This window comes from Anomalospiza imberbis, chromosome 3 (genome assembly GCF_031753505.1).
Source record: "Anomalospiza imberbis isolate Cuckoo-Finch-1a 21T00152 chromosome 3, ASM3175350v1, whole genome shotgun sequence".
Classification (NCBI taxonomy): Eukaryota; Metazoa; Chordata; class Aves; order Passeriformes; family Viduidae; genus Anomalospiza; species Anomalospiza imberbis.
This window is the reverse complement of record NC_089683.1, coordinates 91,847,436-91,869,385: the sequence shown is the minus strand read 5'-3', so window position 1 is coordinate 91,869,385 and position 21,950 is coordinate 91,847,436. Positions and strand designations below refer to the sequence as shown.

The 21,950-nt window shown below is 39.1% G+C and overlaps 1 long non-coding RNA gene across 1 annotated transcript; it reads left to right on the top strand.

Annotated features, from left to right (window-relative positions):
- Positions 1 to 1,544: 1,544 nt before the first annotated feature.
- LOC137469964 (uncharacterized) lies at positions 1,545 to 2,400 on the top strand. The gene is made up of 2 exons (XR_010996832.1): positions 1,545 to 2,043; positions 2,365 to 2,400. It is a non-coding gene; the product is annotated as an uncharacterized lncRNA (long non-coding RNA).
- The last annotated feature ends 19,550 nt before the right edge of the window (positions 2,401 to 21,950 follow it).

Sequence of the window (21,950 nt, the reverse complement as noted above, 5' to 3'; positions counted from 1 at the left end):
AGACATGGGTCTCTTGGAGCAAGTCCAGAGGAGGCCACCAAGCTGATTAGAGTGATGGAGCAACTCTCCTATGAGCAAAGGCTGAGAGAATTTGGTTTGTTCAGCCTGGAGAAGAGAAGGCTTTGGGGTGACCTAACTGTGGCCTTCCAGTACCTGGTCAGAGCCTACATGAAAGATGAAGGACTTTTAACAAGAGCCTGTAGTGACAGGTTAAGGGGGAATGGATTCAAACTGAAAGGCAGTAGGTTTAGATTAGACAGTAGAGGAAGTTTTTTGCTGTGAGGGTGGTGAGGAACTGGAACAGGTTGCCCAGAGCAGTTGTGGATGCTTCATCCCTGTAAGTGTTCAAGGCCAGACTGGATAGAGTTCTTGAGCAACCTGGTCTAGTGGAAGGTGTCCCTGCCCATGGCAGGAGGGCTGGAAGGTCGCTTCTAACCGAAACCAGTCCATGACTCTGTGATTACCACTCTCAGCTTAGAGATCTGAAGCTCCTGATATGTCTTTAGAGTTGGTCACCCACAATTGCTGATCTGTTCATCAAATCTTGTCTGAGATGCTTTTAAAGTAGTATCCTGTCATCTAAATTAATTACCTAAAAGAAGTTGCTTGGTAGGGAACAATTACCTTGTTTAGATTGTGTTCCTTTGTCTTCTTTTTGGCATTGTTGCTTTCTCTGTGATTATAGAACAATCTAAATCAACTTTCACCATTATCTGCCATTGCTAAATGCAAAATAGGTTACTTGGAGCCTCTTGCATCTCCATTTCTTTTTCTCAAATAATTCCACAAAATCAAACATGCAAATGCTTTTTTCTGACACACTCATACCATTGTCAACCCCAATGCATTCAGTATTTTTTTTTTCCTAGGGGCTGATTTGAGCCATTCCTTTCCTCAAGAAATGCGTGTGTGTGTGTGTGTGTGTGTATGTGTGTAATGGAAATGCTGACAGACCCTTAACTATAACAGCACGAAAGGCGCCACTAAAATAACAGTGGAACAGATGCTGTCACCACTGCCCCTGGTGGGGAAAGAAGATGAAACAGAAGGGCATTAGAGTTGGTGGATGGCAAATTAATCCTATTGTACTAGCAGCTGCAACCACCAAGATGCTCGCATTCATGCTTAGACACTTCCAGTACACCAAGGTCTAGTAGGGGTGGTTGGAAAGGATGAGGCAATGAAAGGTCATTGGAACTGTTTATATCTAAACAAGAACAACAATAATAATAATAAAAAATGTTGATGTATGTTCTCTACTGTGACTAGGCTCTTTTTACTGTGACAACCCAACCTATCAATCTGGTATTTTAAGACTCTCAGTATTTCTTGAATGCTGAAGTATAATGCCAGTGTCATTTTTGTTTTCTTTTTTCCCCTGCACCCAAGCTTCCATATGCTCAAACTCTGATTTTAGATCTTTTTTAAATGCTTATAGTAGCAGGAAAAAAAAAATCACTGTTATTTTTAGACAGTGAGTAAGAAAGTTATAATTTTCCTTCCTAAGACAAACTGGTTGATTTTGTGGGGGTGTTGTGGAAATTGAAACTCAGAAAGACCTGTGACCTTAAATTGTTGGATTAAAAAAAGGAATCTTGTTTCCAATGAAGTGGATAGTGTAAATCAGAATTTTAGGAGCTCAATTTATCTCTACGGAATTTTTTTTGGTGAAAACTTGTTGAAGGGAGCTGTGCAAACAATAGCTTGTGTAAGCCAAAGCTGGCATCTAACAATTCTTAATGTCTGAATGAAAGTGCTTTTTTTTTTTTTTCCCCTTCACAGTACATGTTGCCAAGAAAACAAGGAGTAGTTGCTTTAAGCATTTACAAATGGTAATGCACCAACAGCTGGTCTCAATCCAACTGAGCTATTGTAGGGGTATTAAAAAGACAGGCCAGAGTTTGAGATCTACTGCCAACCTCCCTTGCGGAGTTAGGGAATATTTTACTTGGGAAAAAAGGTCTTCTCTTCCTGCAGAGATCCACGGCTGTATTCTCCTGCAGAGCCTGAGCCCTGCCTGGCAGAGTAGGCAAAAATACATCGGTAGGCCAAATGCTTCATTGACATGAAAGTGTAGAATCTAATAGGTCTCCAGCTAGATTATTTATCTCAGTCTAATATTATAGTCTTCATCTGTGTTTTACACATTTTGTTTGTTAGATGAATAATTTTTTTCATGTGGCTATATTTTTATAAATGTTATTGCTGTTCTAGAAAAATCTTTCAACTTAGTGAATATAATACCAGTATTAAGGAAATAAAGTTAATTCTTCTGAATTGAAGGATTGTTCTAAAGGGGGTTTAATCTGAAAGACTTTTCTGCTTTCTGCAAAAAGCACTCACAATCTTTTCTCCATCCAGCAGGAATTGTAAAATATTATTTGATTTTTAAGTTTGTAGGTAACTGTAATACTTTTTTTGGGAATATAACTGCAGATGAAATATGTTTACAGCAAATGTCCTAGAGTGAGCAATAAAAATTATTATTTTTCATGCTAAAGGCCTCTGCTATTAGCAGTACTTTTTATATATGTTACCTTTTCTGAATAGAAATGCAATGTTTGGCTTTTCCCTGAAAGATAAATGAACCCATTTGTTGATGTGGCACACTTAAGCTGGACATTTATGTGAAATAAAAGGGGCCAAATTAATTGTAAAACAAAACACCCCCCTCCAACAAAAAGAGGCGAACAAACCATCACATGAGCAAATGTGAAAAATATACAATTTTCTTTCTTTCTAGAGATATTTGCATTTCAAGGTTGTTCACAGAGAGTGGCACAATGCCCACTTGTTTAGGTTTGTGTGTGTGTGTGTATTTATTTATTTTTTTACAATCATATGGCTTGGTTCTGTTTTCCAGATCTTGTCCGAGAGCTGCTATTCGAAATAAAAATGTTTGTATCCATTTCCTCATTAATCATTGTAATACAACCTGCTGCAGCTAAATGACAAAACAGATGCAACGATGAAAATTAAAAGTGATGGATACTTATCTTTGGCTATAAAAGCTGTTAACAATTTAGGGAACTAGAGTGCCTTTTGGAGCTAGAATGTGGCAAATGAGAGAGCAATAATAGGGCTAAAGAGTTTACTGTTTGTGAACCAGATAACTGTGGGGAGGCTGCATTGCTGTCTAGCACCTGTTTTATGCGGTTTGTCTTTTCTATTGAGTAAGATCAAGTGAGGTATTATTTTAAAGTCTGATATGTATGGCATTGTTGGAACTGGATGTAACCTAACCCCAACAAAACTGCTGGAAACATGACCTTGCTTTTGTATGATGTTTTCAACTTGAAAACAAGCCTCCTTCTTTTTCTCTACCACACACACTGGTTTGGTTGTGAGCTTTTCTCTGCAAAATGGAGTCCTTTTCCCTAATGAGAGCAGGCCTATCGTGATATGAAATATGCTTTTGAAATGTCACACTCTAAATCTGAATTCCTTATGGGTTTTTTTTTTTGTGAAAATGCTATTTTTTTTCAGTGCATTTTGTGGGGATACTCATCCTGAAGGGTGTAAAAATACAAGGGTCAGAGTCTTATAGTGAAAATATTTATGGCAGCTCCCTTGGGAGCTCCATTCTTGTATGCAGTAAGAAGTCTTCTCTCATCCATCTCTATCTGCTCTCCTGCTGCAGCTGGGACTCTTAGAGGTTGCTCTATGCTGTGCTGTGCCTGTGATTTGGCTGTATTCTTCCAAAAGTCTCATATACAACTCTGAAATTGCAATCAAAACCTTCAGGTGCATGCAGTGATTGTCCTGCATGAATATTTTTAAATGTGCAAGGAAGACGTACAAATACTTCACATTCACTCATATTTGAGAGAGTTGGAAAGAGGGTCTCTGGGATCACAGAATTGCAGAATATTCTGGGTTGGAAGGGATCCACTGGATCATCAAATTCCAGCTCCTGAACCTGTACAGGTTCACAAAGAGTCACACCATATGCCTGAGAGCATTGTCCAAACACCTCGTGAGCTCTGTCAGGCTGGTGCTGTGACCACTGCCCTGGGGAGCCTGTTCTAGTGCCCAAACACCCTCTGGGTGCAGAACCTTGTCCTGATATCCATCCTAAACCTCTCCTGACACAGCTTCAGGCTATTCCCTCGGGTCCTGTTACTGGGCACCAACAGAGCAGAGATCAGTGCCTGCCCCTCCTCTTCCCCTCATGAGGAGTTGTAACTGCAGTGAGGTCTCTCCTCCAGGCTGAACATGCTAAGTGTGGCTTCCCCTCTAGATCCTTCACCATGTTCATTGCCCCTTGGACAATCTAATAGCTTCACATCCTTCTTACCTTGTGGCACTCAAAACTGCACACAGGACTTGAGGTGAGGCTGCATGTTTTTTCTCTTATGAGACACTCTGTGCTGACAGAGGATGAAAAGCAGTGTAATAATACAAGTTCTGTTCATTGCTCGTGCTCTGCCTCAGATGCAACTTCTTTCAAAATCTGACTTTTATCCATGTGATCTCAAGTTTCTCTTGAAAATGTAAATGGAACAAAGATTGTGATTTCTCTATTTTCTACTATCATGATTTATTTGTTTATTGCCTTTAATGATTTTCTTCTTTGGAAATAGAAGTGTTGTCTTGCAATGCAGAGAAACTAAAGTGAGGAAGGGCAAAGCCTCTTTAGGGCATTTTTAACAGGCCTGGAAATGATTTTCTCCAGACAATTAGTTGGAACCCACCCTGGGGAATCTAATGTGGTATCTACTTGTCAGTAAGGAAGAAGTGATATCAGCTACTAAGCAGGAAAGAAGAGAATAATGTGCAAGGGAAATTATTAATAGGGAGTGGCAAAAGATAACAGAAGCAGAAAACTTCTTTTACTTCCTCATCTGTCACTAAACATCTTACAGTGTTTTGGTTCTTTTCAGATCAGTTCTGAAGTTGCTTATTTCTCCATGCATCACCTGTGGTCTGTTTGAAACATAGTGATGGTCTTTCTTCTGGCTGCAAAACCAGAAAATCCTTCCTGGAAGCAGGGAAGAGAGCATCCCTCTGGATGTGCAGCAGCTGTACCTTTGAATGAAGAGTGAAACTGGCCCTCATGTTTGACTTTAACTCCAGTGGATATCCTACCGGCCATGGCAAGCTGCAGTAAGAGAGGTGACAATACCAGACTTCTTCCCATTCCCATTGTGTCAAATCATGCCTGCAGCCCTGTGTCAGCAAGCACCTGTGGTGCTATATCCTGGGCTACACTTGGCTCCAATATCTCTCTGGGGAAAGAGTGCCTGCTCTTATCCTTAGCAGCACAGCCTTCATTTGGGTGTAGTCAGAGAGCAAATCCCCATGCTCAGTGAAGCCTGTCCAGTGTTAGCTGGTGGTGGTAGAAGTGTCCCTGCTGGAAGCTGCTGCACTCAGATCCTGCTCCATGAACTGAAAGCTAATGGCTTTGCATGGTTTTCCTGTGCATAACTGAAGGAGCATCTAAGTAAGTCATGCCATGGTGTCCTTCAATCTTGGTGTATTTATCACAGCTGAGTCCACTTTGTGCACTAAACCATGGCTCACTTGCCATCAAGCAGTCCTGATCTGAGCTTGTTTCTTCATTCACACTGTTGAACTACAAGTCTGCTAATTCAGGTATTATGGTGTGAAGTATTCCCATGGGTTGCTTATTCATCTTATTTCTTAAAGTAAGTCCAAACTAAATGTATCTTATTGGCACTCTCAGGATACATCCTGTTTACAACATCTTGCTATCCTTTATCTCACCCCATAATTTCTTATTACCTAGTACAAGAAACAACACTTGCTTGAAAAAAAAAAATCCAGAGTTGTGTTTTCTCAGATTCAGCAGCAAATTGAAACTGTGTGTTCTGACTTTTAGAGCTGTTCTCCCCACATAGGATATATTTTTGAGGACAGAGAATGCTTCTGTTATGTGAGTACATGCTTAGTATAAGAGACGCCCTAGATTTACTGGTCATCTTTGAAGGAGAGCCATAACATAAAGCAATAACAGCATCACCTTCTGAAAACGTAGAGGCATCCCAAAGATTTACCCTCCAAGATATGAGCAATCAGGACTTCAGAAACTTTCTAAACTTCTGACTGCATTGTATTTATTAGTCCCTCATAGATTTATTTTTCCATTAATTTTTCTAGAACCTATTTATACTTCTGGCTTTCACAACACCCCGTGACAGCAAATATCAGAATTTGTGTTGCATGAAGAATAATTTTTTAAAAAAAATTTTTCTATCCGATGATTTCATTGAGTGCCCCAACTCTTTGTAATAACATAATCATTCCCTGTTCACCTTCTTACTACCATTCATGCTTTCGTAAACTTTATCACATCCCTCTTTTGCTGTATTTTTTTTCCAGTCTGATGAGCTACAGTCTCATTTCTCACTGCAAAAAGAGGTGCCTAAGGTCAGCTATTCCACCCCTCTCCATAACATTTCTATTAATTCTGTGCTCTGAGACAGAGATGAGAAGTATTCAAGATGCAGGTGCACTGTGGATTTATGCAGCAAGATGGATTTTTTTTTTCATTCTGTTTTTCTCTCATTTTCATTCCTGGCAATTCCTAAAAGCCCCTCTGGGCATTTCTGACAGCAATTGGCACTGAGGTGACCTTTTATAATTATTCAAAGTGACTCCAAGATCTCTCTCCTGGGCAGTGCTGATCACTGTGTACCTCTAACTAGTGTTATATTTCCCCACATGTGTTAGTTGCCATTTGCCACCACTGAGTTTCATCTTAGTTCATGACATCCTTTAGCAGCTCTTCACAATTAGCTTCAGCTCTGGCTCTTCTGAGCAATGCTGTATTGTCAGCAAACTTTGTCACCTCACTTGTACTGCTTCCTCAGGTTGTTTATGAGTATAGTGAAGAACATGCTTGAAACATTTTTCCATTGGGAAATCTAATTGTGCAGTTCAATTTCTGCTATTAACTTCTTATTCTGGGAATGCTTGGCTTCACTGCAAGTAGAGATGTTCACACTGTTTTGACCTGGTACTGTCTTAGTCCATACGCTCATTGAATACTTCAAAAAATTTGTGAGGCATGACTCCTGTTGTAGAAACTGTTGGATCTTTCCCCAGAACATCATATTTATATGTGTTTACTAATTTTATTCATTATATTGGTTTCTAGCAATTTATCTGCTGCAGACGTCAGGTTTCCTGATCTCTCACTCTCTAAGTGTTCCATGGACCCCTTAGGAAACACACCAATATTTTCACACTTTTGCCTATTCTTTCTTCAGGTACTGAGGCAAAATTGAGGTCTTGGTTACAGGCCTACATCAGTAACTTAGTAACATCTTTGTTTTGGAGCTCTTAAATATGTATTTTCTAATCCAAGTGACTGCTTAATATTCATTTATTGATTTATTCTAAGGACTCATCAACTCACCTTTTATTTCCATCTGAATCTTTTTTTCACTTTCTTTAATAATTCTACATGAGTTTTGCTGAGGTAGCAGGAACTGGAGGCCCTCTGAAAGCCTGGAAAACCAGAGGTGTTGTCCCCAGTAAATTGGGAATGTTCTCGACTCTTTCTGCACATCTGTGCTTTTAAGGGTAGTGATTACTGCAAATAATTCATTACTCTCAGCAAGGTTTCCTATCAGCCTTTCTGTATTTCGAGGAGGATTTTGTAACCTCACATTCTGCTTGTGCTTTTCAGGAGAAATTACGTGTAACAATAAGTTCTGTTTGGTCTGTTTTCTATACACTTCAGCTGGGGCTAGAACACAATATCTTACTTTTTGCTTATTTTTTCATTGTGGATTTTGCTTTTAATTTTAATGCCTGTGTCTTTTTCCAACACTGCTGGAGAAACCAGTGTATTTTTTCATCAAACACTTCTCCAATAGGTGGTGAGTATATCCTGTTTTGGGGTTTAATTCTGCTCCTTCTGTAGGCTAGTTTTTACAGAATTATTATCTATCTCTCTGTGGTTTGGAATAGAGCTCATTTAAATAAACGAGAGATCTGCACTGTTATGTGTTTTATATTTACATTGCATTGGTGTGAGATGGATCCCTCTCAAAATGTGCGAGGGGATTTTTACACCCCGCTGGTATTCCACTCTTGGACTGTATCTTTGCAATTGTAACATTACATGATGAAAAGTAAATTTTTGAAACAAACTCCCCATTAGTTTCAACTTGGCTTCTACAGTTATTTTCACTCCTAAGCAAATGCTACTAGAATTCAAATCAGCTGTACCCAGTTTCCAGCATCATCATCCTGATCTTCCTGCTTCATTTAGGAATCTTAATGAAAATGCAGTTGGCTGCTCCTCGTGCATATAGACAGGACCTAATCATCCTGAAGACACACCTTTTGGCCGAGCAACTGATCTAAGTAAATCAGGATGTCTCTGATGTTGGTGGACTGATGATCCATGTTTTTACATTGATCATATCTCCTTATAGCTGTACTTTACATCAAGCAAAGTCACTTTGTAACGTACCCTTAAAAAGTGATGAACCTTGCCAAATAACTTTATGTTATTAAGCATTTCTAAAAATTTCCCCTGCATTTGACTTATTTTGATTAGCAGTTCAGACATTCTGTACTGAGTACATCAGGTACATTATCACATTTCTTGGGTCAGTCTCTCACTAGATAAAAATGGATGATGAAAAGCTTGCATATTTAAAAAAGAAAAAAATATTTTAATTCTGCAAGTATTTGATCTTAAATTAAGCTTGCACAGCTTGCAGTATCATAGCCCCTGCATTGACTCTTTGTAATACCCCATGGGAGTTAAAGACTAAGAGAATATTGCCTGATATCGACCCTCATTTAGTTTTTCTGTTCTGCATTAATGCCTATGTAAATAAGGTATTTCACATGTAAATGTGAAACATTTCTGTTTCTTAGGATGTCTTTACTAAATGTTTCTGATGTTTCTCAGTGCTGAAAGGAACGTTTTGACTGTCAAATGAGCAATTTTTCATGCAACATTTTCGCATTCCCAAATGACAGAAGGGAAATGCTTCCAACCGTGGTCCATTCCTACATAAAGAACACAAATCTCAGGTTGGTAAGAAAAGAACTTGTCTGCCTGCAAGATCAGTCTTGAACTTGTTTGGGCTTCCCCAAAGCTTCTTCAGAGCCTGTAAACAGGTCCTCTTTTGCTTTAAAATTGCTCTTCCTAAATCTTGGTAATTTACACATTCAATGCCTGACAAGTGCTCAAGAATCAAATTTGACTTTGGCCTAAGGGATTCTCTGCCAGTAACTTTGAGACTTATTTAAAAGTAGGCAAGTCTGTCTGTCTTCAGACAGACACAGGAATGAGGAGGCATTGAAATTAAGTGATTTACAAGGGAAAATTCTGGTGATAATATTGATATTCACAGTTTCCTGGCTTTCAGTCCTGTAATTGGATCCATAAGCAATTCTTCCTCTGTCCTGTAGTTGTGCTATCCTGACTAAAAAAAGAGGCCAAACCATGAGCCTGAAGCTCAACATCCCCAGAAGTCAGAAAGTAGCCTGTAGATTCTCTCTTAAATAGAAGTAAAATATGTGAGAAGTAAAATATGTACAGATCTCTGAAGAGTAGTTTGAGTTTTTATTTTCTCTACTAGTTTTTATTTATACTATTTTTTCTGGACTGTTTGATGTTTGTGAGTCTGGAGAGGGGCTGGAAGAAGTGAATAGTAGGTTGGTCACCAACCAATGACTGACAGTTGTGATGAGAAAAATTCTGATGATAGCTCTTCAGCTGGGCAGCCTTGGAGGAAAAACAGATGAAATCACTTTGGCTAAAATAGATGTCTGTAACTTCATTAAATCTCTCACAAAGAAACAAACCCTTGCCTGATAGTTTTTACAAAGGCAGGAACAGCCAGAATGCCAAGAAATCTCAGTCCAGACCAACACTTCAATGGCATTTCAGTGCAAATTTGCTGATTTCCTCCTTGTGCTGCAAGAATCAAGAGCAATACAAAGTCTCAGGCTTAGAATATTTTTTAAATGTATTTTCCCCTGTTACAGTCAGCTTAAACTCAAACATGAGGCAAATGGTGGATTTGAAAGTGCAGTTTTCAGAGAGCAGTGAATCTGGCATCCACACAGTGCATTGTGCTGCCAGTCCTTTTTGATGTAGTAACTCATGTGCTCCCTCCTGCCTTACGAGCTGGGGCTCTCTGTGCCATGATGCCACTGTTGTGACAATGATATCACCAGTTGCCTGCACCATCACATCCTTTTTGATTTGGAGTTACAAGAAACAGCAGGTTGGAAAAAACAAGTAAATATCAACTCTCTGGACTTAAAACTAATCCTTTCTCCTGAGGATCTCATTGCACTTTTTATACCTAGGCCAATATTCCTGGGAATTATAGAATTAGACGTTCTCATCTCACAGGTATAAGGAACCACAAGTTGAGCAGCTTGCCTGGAGAATACCTAAAGGGTTTTCAATCCAAGAACAGATTCACCCATACTTTGTGCTAGCCAAATAACTGTTCTTGTCCAGAAGTTCTCTGAGCTGGGGCCTGATGAGTCCAAATTAGGAATCTAGTAAAATAACTTTTATAGTTGCAGGACAACTCTTAAGGGGAAAGCAGCTGCCTTTGATCAATGTGAGATTTATGATTAGGAGCTTAGGATCTTTGAAAATCAGGACATTTGCTAGTCTATAACATCCTGTGCTCAAATACAGTTTACACTGGCTTGGGATCTCCAACTCAGCTGTGGAACGATTCTCGTGTATTCTAACAGTGATAAATGCTCTCTAACAAGGAGATAGAAAAATACATCTACTACATATCCTTTGCCATTGTCTTTCTGAACCTGGACAGCTCATTTGTCTCCCTGGTTCCTCTGGTTCCTCAACCATTCCATCATGCTATTTCTTTCTCCTGTTATTTGCAGACTTTGTTCTTCCCTAAGCTGCTGGTTACCCACAGTTACACATGATCTACCTGTTGGGTTTCTGTTTTCCTCCTTCTCTGCTAATTCCTCTCCCTTCCTCTTTCTCCCTGTGCAGTCTCCTTGTGTGGTCCTTCCTTTGCTCTCATATCTTTCCTTTTTTTTTTTTTTTTTTTTTTTTTTTTTTTTGTGCTGTGCACCTCTTTTCTCTCTGTCTTCATCCTGGATAGTCTCATCAAGTGTGCTGAGAAAGCTGAGGAAGTTACTGGAGCAGGAGGAGATCTCTGAGCAGAAAGTTGGAGGTAAACTAACTAATGTCTGTAGTCATGTGGTAACAGAAATCTGCAAGCTCTGTGTCTTGTGAGAACATCCACCGAACCCCAGCTAAAGCGTTTTGGATTCTCATACTTCCAATGTGCAGCTGCCCATAAAGTGAGTTAGGCAGAGTATTTTGCACAGTGCTTTGAATAAATTAACTTGTATAATTAGCAAATAAACTTTTCCACCACCTTGCCAATAACCCACTTCATTTCCTTGCAGCGGTTTCCGAGGTCAGCTGCAAAAGTAGTAATTTCACTTGAACCTGCTTCAGATAAGCTTTTTTCTCTGATTAATATTACGGTCTTTTCTCTGGTCTCTGGTTCCTGTCCTTTCTCAGTGCAGCCTCTTGGCTTGGATGGTATTTGCAGGGCTGCATGAAAATACCTGAGCTAACCGATTAGCTTAGGTAGTGAAAGCAGTTTTTACAGATCCTTTTCCAGGGCTAATAAATTCTTTCTCTCTCACATTTTTGTTCTTTTACAGAGGTGTTAACCTGGGAAACTGTTTCTTGTACCTGTGCTTGTCCACTGAGAGTTATCTTGAGTATTTCTCCTTACGGAACTACTGTGCCCCATCCATGTGTCCATACATCTCTGAAGCTTCTTTCAGGCTATTCTAATGGCTGGCTTCATATTTCTCTTCCCTCAAAACTCTTCTGAGAATTCACTTCAAAGACTCTTATAAATGACAGCTTCAATGACAGGTAAAGTAATTAACCTACTAATAAAAGTAATTAATAAAAAAGCCTAAACCATGGGTTTTTTTTCAATATTCTGAAAACTGGCCATAATCAGACTAACCATTTGCTGATTCTTCCTGTATTTCTATGTTGTCCCTTCTTGTCTCATCTAATCTACATCATGGCTGAATCCATGCTTGCTTCTGTGTATTTTTGTGTATTATTAATGCACATGGGAGTCCTGATAATACAGCATGTACATGTGATTTGGAAAATATATGCATGTGAATATTGCCTTCCAACTGAACTAGATCCAGAGAGAGAGACATGGGAGGCAGATCTTCTGCTCCCACAGCTAGTGTGTATATGCAAAGCACCAGACTGAAGGAGCATCTATATTACTGCTTGCTCAGAGCAGCAGAGACTCTGTCATACATAATACAGAGACATCATTACTAATATAAAACACTGCTGGGGAGAAGGGACACATGGGTGGGCCAAGATGGCAGATGGCTTTTAGTGGCATGCTGCTTTCAGTTCTTCTACCTTTGTAATTTGTGCAATTTAAAGCTTTTGGTTACTGTTTTTAGTCTGCTGTCCATTGGCCCTTGTGGGAGTTTTTGTTGTTGTGTGAGAATGCAGTGTGTTTTTAGTGAGGGCCACAGCCAATCCTAAGTGCTGTGTTCTCCTGGTGGCTGGTGTTACAAAGGCAGCCTAGTCAAGAATAGCTTTTATGATCAGCTGGTTTGCTGAAGAATTGATGAAAAGAGCAATTGTCCCGGCCATAGAAGCTCTGCTCTGTTGTACTGCAGGGTTTTGTGGTTGCTCTGTAAGGCACTAGTGCTAAGGTGGAAAGCTCTTTGGCAGCTAAAGAGGGATGGTGGACATAAAATATACCTCTAAGAGAGGCAGTTTGTAAGTGAGGAGAGTGATGTATGGGAGCATCTTCCGTCATTTGCATAGTGATGGAAAAATCCTTTGAGGGCGCAGGAACATGAAGGAGCCAAAGGGCCCTTCCTGTGCTTTAGGAATGGTGTTTAGGAAATTTGGGGCTCCTTCTGGCCCTTTCTGGCCCTGTTGTTTGGCTTGACTCAAGAGTGGAAGCACAAAACTGCTTTTAAGGAACACACTGCAGAAAGGAAAAGCAAGAAATGGTGGAAATTTTGTGAGGTAACCTCTCTTCTGCTCTAAATTCTAGACTGAAGAAATTTAAAAAAGCTTGGAGAAGGTTTCATGGATGCTTCTGAACTAGAAAGAAGCCCAAGATGCAAAGCAAAGCCTGCTATTTGGATCTCTCCTGCTTTTTTTTTTTTTTTTTTTTTTTTTTTTTTTTTTTTTTGGTACAACCTTTCTGAATTTACTGATATTTGCTTCCACCTCTGATTTTTATATTTTATTTATGTGAGGCCCTCTCTAATTACAGAAGGTAAAATCAGCTCAGCTAAGCATAAGCATTATTGTACTGCAATGTGGTTTAAACCTTTACACAGTGTGCATTTTCAAGGCAGTTTTAATACCAAGCTCTATTTGCACAGGTAAAAATTCATATGCATGTTACCAAGTGTGGGACTTCTTATACTGAAAGGTCAATGCTCAAGCAAGCAGTCTTGCCAAGGACTTTGGTTGCATTTCTGTTGCTGAATGGGGTCAAACCATGAGAAATAACAAGAACTTTTGTTCAGATTCACAGCTCAGAGGAATTTTGAAATATCCTTTCATATGTATGTTAGTTCTTTTGAGCTCAGATGGTTTTTCCACCTGGAGCCTAGGTACCAGATGAATTCCTGAAATTAGTTTAGGAATTTTCTAGGCATGCTTTTGGATTAATTTTTAGATTCCAGCATATTATATTTTTATCCATTTCTTATACTCTCAGCGTACATTATAAGTGGATTTTTTTCAATCGGAATTTGAGTGAACATGAAGCAGGAAGGTAACAGCCTATTTTCAACTCTATTTTCAGGAGTTGTTATAATTCACAATGCATACAGTAGCAATAAAAAGACACATTATATTTTCAAGGTCTGTCACATTATTTACAATGTGAGAACATAAAAACTCCCTGATGTTTCCTGATAAACAGTCAGACCCAGTAGCACTGCTGAACAATGGGTTAGGTACCTCAGGTGCACAACCAGCTTCAGGTGGAGTAAGAAGCCAAGGGTATAGAAACATACTCTTTTTAGAGGACAAGAGGGTACTTCATTATCTGCAGTTTCAAATGCGGGAGTATATGGGTTAACAAAATAATTTCTGGTATTATGTGGTCTACCACTGCTACCTTCCAGGCAGTCAGTCATCTAAGCAAAATTTCCACATGAGTGGCTGCTGAAAAACTCAATGCCCCTTACCCTAGGGTGAATCCTAGTTTTGTTAAAGTCAATGACAAAACTGCCTTTGACTTCAATGGGGTCAGAACTGGTGATGTCTGATTTTCACTTGAGTTTAGGATTGGAGGTGTCTTGCAGGAAAACAGCTTGGTCTTCTACTTAATGATTTGCAGGTTTTTCACCTTCATGGCCAAAGAGAATTTATCCTCCTCTGAATCTAGATGCACCCATAGAAGATATTACTGACCTCCTCTTCAGAGGTCACTGTTCCCTCACTCTGTAAATTGTTTTAGGGTTAGTTACACAACTGGAAATTGTGGTTTCAGCTGGGATATTTGACCCGGAGTGAATAGGGGAGTGCTCACATACACTGCATAGACCACGGATAAAGCAAAAACCAGGACGTGCAGGTTTGGTTGTGAGTGTTAAACGCTGTGTCAGGAAAAGGACATGTGCCTATAGTTTAGGTCCTTAGAAGAATGCCACCAGCTTGTGGCTCCTTCATGTACTGAAGGCCATCACTTAGCAGAGCTGTGAGCACAGCTAATTCCTGTCAGGAAGAACTTCATATAGATAGAAGGCTATGTGGGGTTTGACAGCTTGCCTGAACCAAATTTTTTTCTTAAGGCTGAGTCAGAACTTTGTCGTTGGGGTTTTACATTCATGTTGGAAAAGCTTTTCTTGTGCTCCTTCTCTGCTGGTCCTGGTATTCCCACTGAGCTGCTGCCACAGGCTGGGGCTGCTGGTGGGATGAATTGTCAATAATGTGTTCTTGTGCTGCATGCTTTGTGCACCTTCAGAGGGTGGGAGGTATCTCACTACAGCTGTGTTGCAACAACCTCACCTGGCTTTTTCTACCTTAATGTAGCTTCTGTTGTCTGCTTGGTTTTGTTAGTGCTTCAAAATGACATTTCAAACAGCAAACTTCCCAACTTTTGATACAGCGTTTCTGTATTTATGTCTAAGAGCCACCCATACACTTGCAGAAAAACGTGTGGTTACACACACACAATAGAAACTGAGTCAGCACTTACAATGAGGTGTTTTCCACAGGTTAGTGCAAGGCCCTGGTGGACACAGCTGTCCTCAGGTGCTGGCGAATGCTCTGGTGTATGGAACCAGACTGGTGTCTGGTATCTGCCATTTTAATGCCCCTGCAGGTTTTTGTTTATTTCTAAAATGGAAGCTGCTGGGCTCAATCACTGGAGAATGGTATAAATCAGACTAAACAAGAACAAATGGAAAACATAACAAAATTGCTGGAAAAATACAAAAGGACTCCTTCAGCAGGGCTCAGAGCTTTAATTTATTTCAAGAAAAATGACTGATTCTTTCGAGCAGTAGCCGCTCTGATCCCTTACATGTGCAAATGGCTGACAAAGGCAGGCTTCTAGATTTGCAAGTGACAGAAGTAGTTTTGTTATGCAGTATGTGTTGCAGGACTGCAGACTCAGATGTGTTTTATAAAAATAGAAGGTTTCCCCTCATTTTTATTACATAGCTCTTCCACACTAGAATGTCCTCTTTTTGTTGTCTGCTGCATACCTGTGTACCAAGTAAACAGTTCCAATGGCTGACCATAAACAGTTTTCGTATTTCTGATCTATATCTCCCCCTCTATGGAAGAAATCTATTCTTATTTACATGAACATTTATGTAGCATACAATTTGCTTTCAAAGTGATTCCATAACTCCATAATTCACAAGACTGCACCACTTTGGTGCCAGCATTTCTTTTGCATCTTGTTTGTTTGAAAGAAGATTCTTCTGGCATTTTTTGAATTATAAGTTGGCAAACAAGAATTTTTTTCCTCTTGACTTCAAAGCAAACACAACAATAAAGACTTTACAGGTAGATCCTTGTGGGAAGCCTGCTGACACCTTATTTAGTGTTTGATTTTAAATTATGAGAAGAAGAGTGAACTTGTTCAATGTATTTTGTGCCATTCAAATTCTGACTGCGAGGTGCCGTATCCTATTAGAGCAATGAAACTGTGGCCCTTGTGAAAGCAAGGCAGCTGGGGTCTTGAGGCTGGGCTTGTGGTAAGTGTGCCACAGCTGTACAGTGTGAAGCTGCTGACCCCTGTTCACCCAGGAAGGTCCTAGGGCTTAGATGGAGCCGTGTGCTCAGACCAGAAGCTGGCAGGGAGTGCAGAAGCAATGCTACACTTCATTTTGTGGTAGCTTTTGGGCTACGTGGGTAGATCTGCATGCTTATTTCCAGGACAAAAATTGAAACAGCAAACTCACAGGGGATGTTTTGGACTCTTCTGTCAAAGTTTTAAAGTCCAAATTAGGCAGCTAACCATCAGACAAGGTGTAGATAGTTGATCTTGCCTGGCTGCAAGGAGCTGGACCAGCAGATCTCTTGAGGTTCCTTTTGGCTGTAAACTTACCTAATTTTATTGTTATAATGATGAAATTTGGGGTGAGAACAACTAAAAAGGAGGCAAATTCTACTAGGTGAGCAATAACAGAAAATAGAAAGCCTTCTCATTTTTCCTTTCTCTGTCAGGTGATTGCTTTTAAAATGAGCAGTTACTGTAATACTGTCATCCTTTCCATTATAATTTCCTTTGTGATTTATTTGTGTTGGGTCAAAAGGTGACCCAAAAGATTGGTGAAAATTGGTGATTTACAGCTGGCTTCACCAGAGACTCAACTTCTCAGCCTCAGAAAATTCAAGAGTGTTTTGTATGACTGGTTATGTTTGCAGCTGTGATCGAAGTGCATCAGAGGGCTTGGCAGCACATCCTTGAAGTGAGCAGCTTTTGGGCTGTTCTGTGCTATTGTACTAGGTTGTTGCACATTTTTGGTAGAGAAATTTTATTGCCCAATTCTGGACAATTTTGATTGTCAGGTGCAGGTGAAGGCAGTTGAATTGTGTTGAAGGTTGTGGCTGGAGATGGCACAGCTGAAGTGTCAGGATCCTGCCTGTTTGTTGGTCAGAACCTGATTTGAAGATTGCTAATATAGTGGGCTGACCTTTGCCTGGGGAGTGCCCTGAAACTCTCAAGGTGCAGCGGGCACAAGGCACACCAGCATCCAATCTGTCTGGCATGACTGCTTCACATGAAAGGGAAAAAACAGCTACTAGAAGGAGGTGTTTCCACCCTCATATGGACACAAGGTCAGCCTGACCTATTATCTATTTCTGTTTGAGGTAAACAAAACCACTTATTACCAAATGGCAGCATCCACACAGGTGATCAATATGGGGAGGTCTGCAGCTTGTTCCTTTTGTGAATATAATAGTCTCCTCTGTTTTCTTTCCTTTGATATTTTCATCAGAATAATGCAGTCTGACAATGTTTCTAAGTTACTGAGAACAACCACGGGATAAACAGTTCAGTCACCTTGGCCTCTTTCTTCTCCCAGTATTAAAAGAGAGGCTAGCAGTTACGATGATATAGTATTTTACTCATTGACTTTCTTTTGAAGGTTCATAATGTGGAAGCTGTTTAAAAAATCAATTTGCATAAATGCTTTTTAACAACAAAAAAAAAGTTTACTCTTCTTTGACTTATTATTTTTTTTTTACATAGCAATTAGATACAAAATCTTGTGTGCTTGTGCAGATATATGCATATATATTCACACACACATGCACAAATGTATGCACAAAACCTGTCTCCTGTAGCTGGAAACAGTTCAACTGAGAAAAATTATGTGCACACCAAAACAATTGTGATTTTTCAACAAGATCCCAGTGTTTTCTTTGTAAAAAACTAGGATTGGAAAAACATGAGGTTTTCCTGCCAGATTCCATTCATTTTCAGCAGGAACAATCTGCTCCTCTCAGCTGAACGTTTTACAGCAAGAATGGCTGGAACTGAGGAACCAGCTCCTGTTTGGAAATAGTAATTGTTTTTAATGAAAATGCCTGCCTACCATTTGGAGCTAATACCAGAACCAGGATTCCACTAGGACAAAGCATCAGCTGGACAGAAATATACAGTGCAAGAGGGCAAGATGTCACATTACCAGGAAAGCAAAGGAGAAGGTCTTTCTTTTTTTTTCCTGCTTTTTCTTTTTCTCTCCTTGTCTATTGGTTTCATCTGTAGTTCCCTAAGAGATACCAGATAATAAAAAGGGCAAGGGCCAAAAATCACCTGGTGGTGACTGGAGTCATGCCAAACCATTGTATGTTTGAAAACAAAACTGATGGCAAAGGAACAGTGTGTTAGACCTCCCTGATAGTTAGGGTTTGCTTGGAAAAAATATAGCCAGCTTGGCAGAAATAATATGATGTACAAGAAGATGGATGTGATTGAAAAAGCCTAGGAGTTCAGCTTTGTACAATCCTGTCCACTCATTGCAGAAGCCAACATCTTAAGATACAGTAAAGTGTTTCAAGCACAGATAGAGATTCAAATATTTCTTTGGTATCTCTGTTTAGAGCCAGCTTTTACTGCAGTTCTTATGACTGGATATAGATTGGGAAATCACAGAAGCGGAATATGTTTGGCTACATTTAAAGCCAGATAAATATTTATAAGAACAATGACTCCCCAAATCAGAAACCTATGGTTGGACAAGCCCATTAATGGAAATAATGGCTTTCACATAACATGCTTTCCTTGTCCAGCTCAGCTTTTTACCCTTTAAAGTGATGGGCTCTGGCAAGGTTTCTAATGCACTGCATCTCTTCCTGTGTTTTCAGTGGTGTGAATCACCAGCACTACTATTAAAGACATCTTCCAATTAACAACAGAAAGTTAAAGCTGGCCCTTTCACCCACCCTTGCTCTTTACAAGGTTTTCAGCATTTACGGGTTTTGCTGGCTCAAGCTTGGCTGTGAACACCAGGTTTCTCTTTTCTACTCTGACATAATTTTTCTGCAATTCAGTTTATACCAAATAGCTAACAAGCTCAGAATATGGTCTATTAACACAAGAGCAGCTTACTTTATATAACTTATTTAGGTTTTATTTTAAATGGAAGAAGTATATTAGCTAAAAAGACATGAAGTATAGAGTTATATCCATGATAGTCTGAGACTATTAGAGAGGACTGAAAGATCTGAAGGGACAGGTCTTACCTTTTTCAGGTGAGCTGATACAATACAAAATAGGTAATAATGGAAATTATAATACATAATATTATATATAAAAATATATTCATTATAGAAATAATTGCATTAAAATAATTTTATAATAGGTTATAACAGAAATATGATATAATAAAAAATTACATTTTCAGACAGATAGAACTTGCTGTTTTATCAAGTCAGTGAAATGGACTATCTAGAACTTAGGCTATTTGGATACATCTTAACGATGCTTAATACAATGATGGCACTATCTATTTTCACAGCACATGCAGGATGGCTTTTGATATCAGTGACCATAGGGAACAAAGGCAAACAGAAGTGTGAACTCACTCTCACCCCAATAATTCCACTGTGATAACACAGGTTAATGCTAAAAATAATTCAGGTCACTGTGTGAATCTACTAGACCACAGCAGGTTCTTTACAGGCTTTTCAGTTTATCATGCTGTATTTTAAGAAGTCAAAAAAAGCCCCTTAATTTGTGGCTGTTGCAGAAAGCTGTCCCACTGAGAAATTGGAGTTTTACCTACATATCTTTGAGTTGTCTTCCTATATGTTCAGTGTGTCTTGGAATAGAAAAGAAGGAAATAAAGGTTGTAGCCAGCTTTGAAAATGCCCAAATTTGGTAGCACAAAGTGTCAGTCTGGTCTTGTGGTGGAACTGTGTGTACTCTTGGAATGTTCCAGGGTAGCCAGCTTGGATAGCTCTATCCCAGGCTTCATCGTCCTTCTGGGAGGTCTGAATGGCTGCATGTACTGGAGTATGAGAAATATATTCTAAATGGTTACAGGTACTGGAGTATTAGAAATACATTCTAAGTCGCTTAATTTGCTTAGCAGTTGGCTGTCTTTTAGCCATCACAATGAAAAGCTCTTGGCAAAGTAACAGTTAATACCTATTGTTTAAAGTTTGCTGGTGGGTTATAAAGTGTTAGTGGTACTCAGAGAAAAATTCTGAAATTAGGAAGACAAACTAATGCCTTGGCAGTGTAGAAGTAGGACAGGAATCCTTTCAAGAATCATCTCCTCTTTTTCTGAGTTTACTGGCAACACAGAAGAGAATTGTGGGGGTAAGAGTAGATACCCTTAATTTGTGACTGCTTTTTAAGAGGGACTTAGAGAGCAAATTGCATTAAAATGTGGTGCTTATATTTGCTTACAAATCTGGTCTGTTGATTTAGGATCCTGATTTTGCAATTTAACCCCAAAGCCACAGAAAGCTGCTCCCATAATCCTCTAGTTGAACATACTGATGGGCCAGATGTAGTGACTTGGCAGGAAGGGCTCAGATGAACAGAGCAGTGTCTTGGATTGAACTGCTGTCTTGGATTCAGCAGGAAGACTTTTCAGCCTGGATTGCATCTGCAGCCCTATATATTTGGCAGCTGATGATTTTTTGCTGTAAAACCTAGGTCCTGTGTTAAGATAGGATGTGGCATTATGGAATATACATTTTGGTTCAGATGCTTGAGGTAGATCCCTGAGTTTGAGTATCTGAATACCATGAGACTGCAGTCTTGCAGTTTATCTTGTGGGCAAGCAGTAGATAATAATTTTATTTTTGTTTTGGTGAATGCTGTTCATCTGGAAAGAAGTTGTTTTGCTGCTCATACCTGAGTCAGCCATTCAAGAAGGATGAGTAAATAAGGGTTTTCAAACATTATCCTGTATGTTTTGTTAATAAATCTCAGTTTATTAGTTATTTCATGTTTTGCCCTAGAAAAAACCAAAAGAATCTATTAAGAGTCTGTCCATTGATTTCTAAGTGGGAATTAGAAAAGATAATAAACTGTGCTGCTGCTTCTTTGAATTGAAGGAATTAGATCTGATGCTGTTTTCTTGTTTATTGGGTTTGCTGTAAATGGATATTTCTGTACTGAGTACTTAGAGATCTGACATTACTGAGCATGTCCAGATCCATTAATAATAATAACTTTGTGTATGGAAGAGGTTTATTTTGTTAGATGCAGTAAACTTATGCTTTGAAAGCTTGTAGTAGGTTTTCAGGAAAACAATGGTGCAAAATTGGATGCTTTTATACATAATTTCCATGGGCATTCTCTGACACTTTCACACCAGTTTTGACCAATATTTATCATAAGAAAATACCTTTAGGTAATTACTAGTAAGTATTAATAGTTGCTTTCCTACAACTTTATTGGAATTGAAATTTTAATTTCAATTTAAAAGGTGCATTTTTCATAGTTTGCCATTTTCTTTATTTCTCCTCACTTCTTTTTGATTTAAAAAAATTTAAAATACAATTTTAAAATGGAAAAGACAAAATAGAATCAAAACTTAAAAAAAATTAGAGATAATTGTGGAACTCGGGAGTTCAGGAAGAGCCTGTCACCTCTCTCTATTGATTATATAGGGTCTTAGTGTGGGTATCTGAAGTTAGACTTTTAAGTTAGACAGTGTAAATTCCTCACATACTCTATAACATTTACGCTGAATTCATTTGTGGATCAAAGCATATGGCCATGGCCCTTAGTTAGACAACGTTAAAAAAGTTTCTGTAGAATAGCAGGCAAAAGAGAGGATATTGTACTTTTAGAAATATGGTTGTGAAGTCTCAGACATCATGGGAAGGCTAAAATAGAAAATCCTGGACACAGTCTATTATGCTGCCATTACATTATGAGAACATTTCTCAGGTTCGAGATCATATGGATAGTTCTACCTTTTTACATTAGGTATTATGAGCTCAA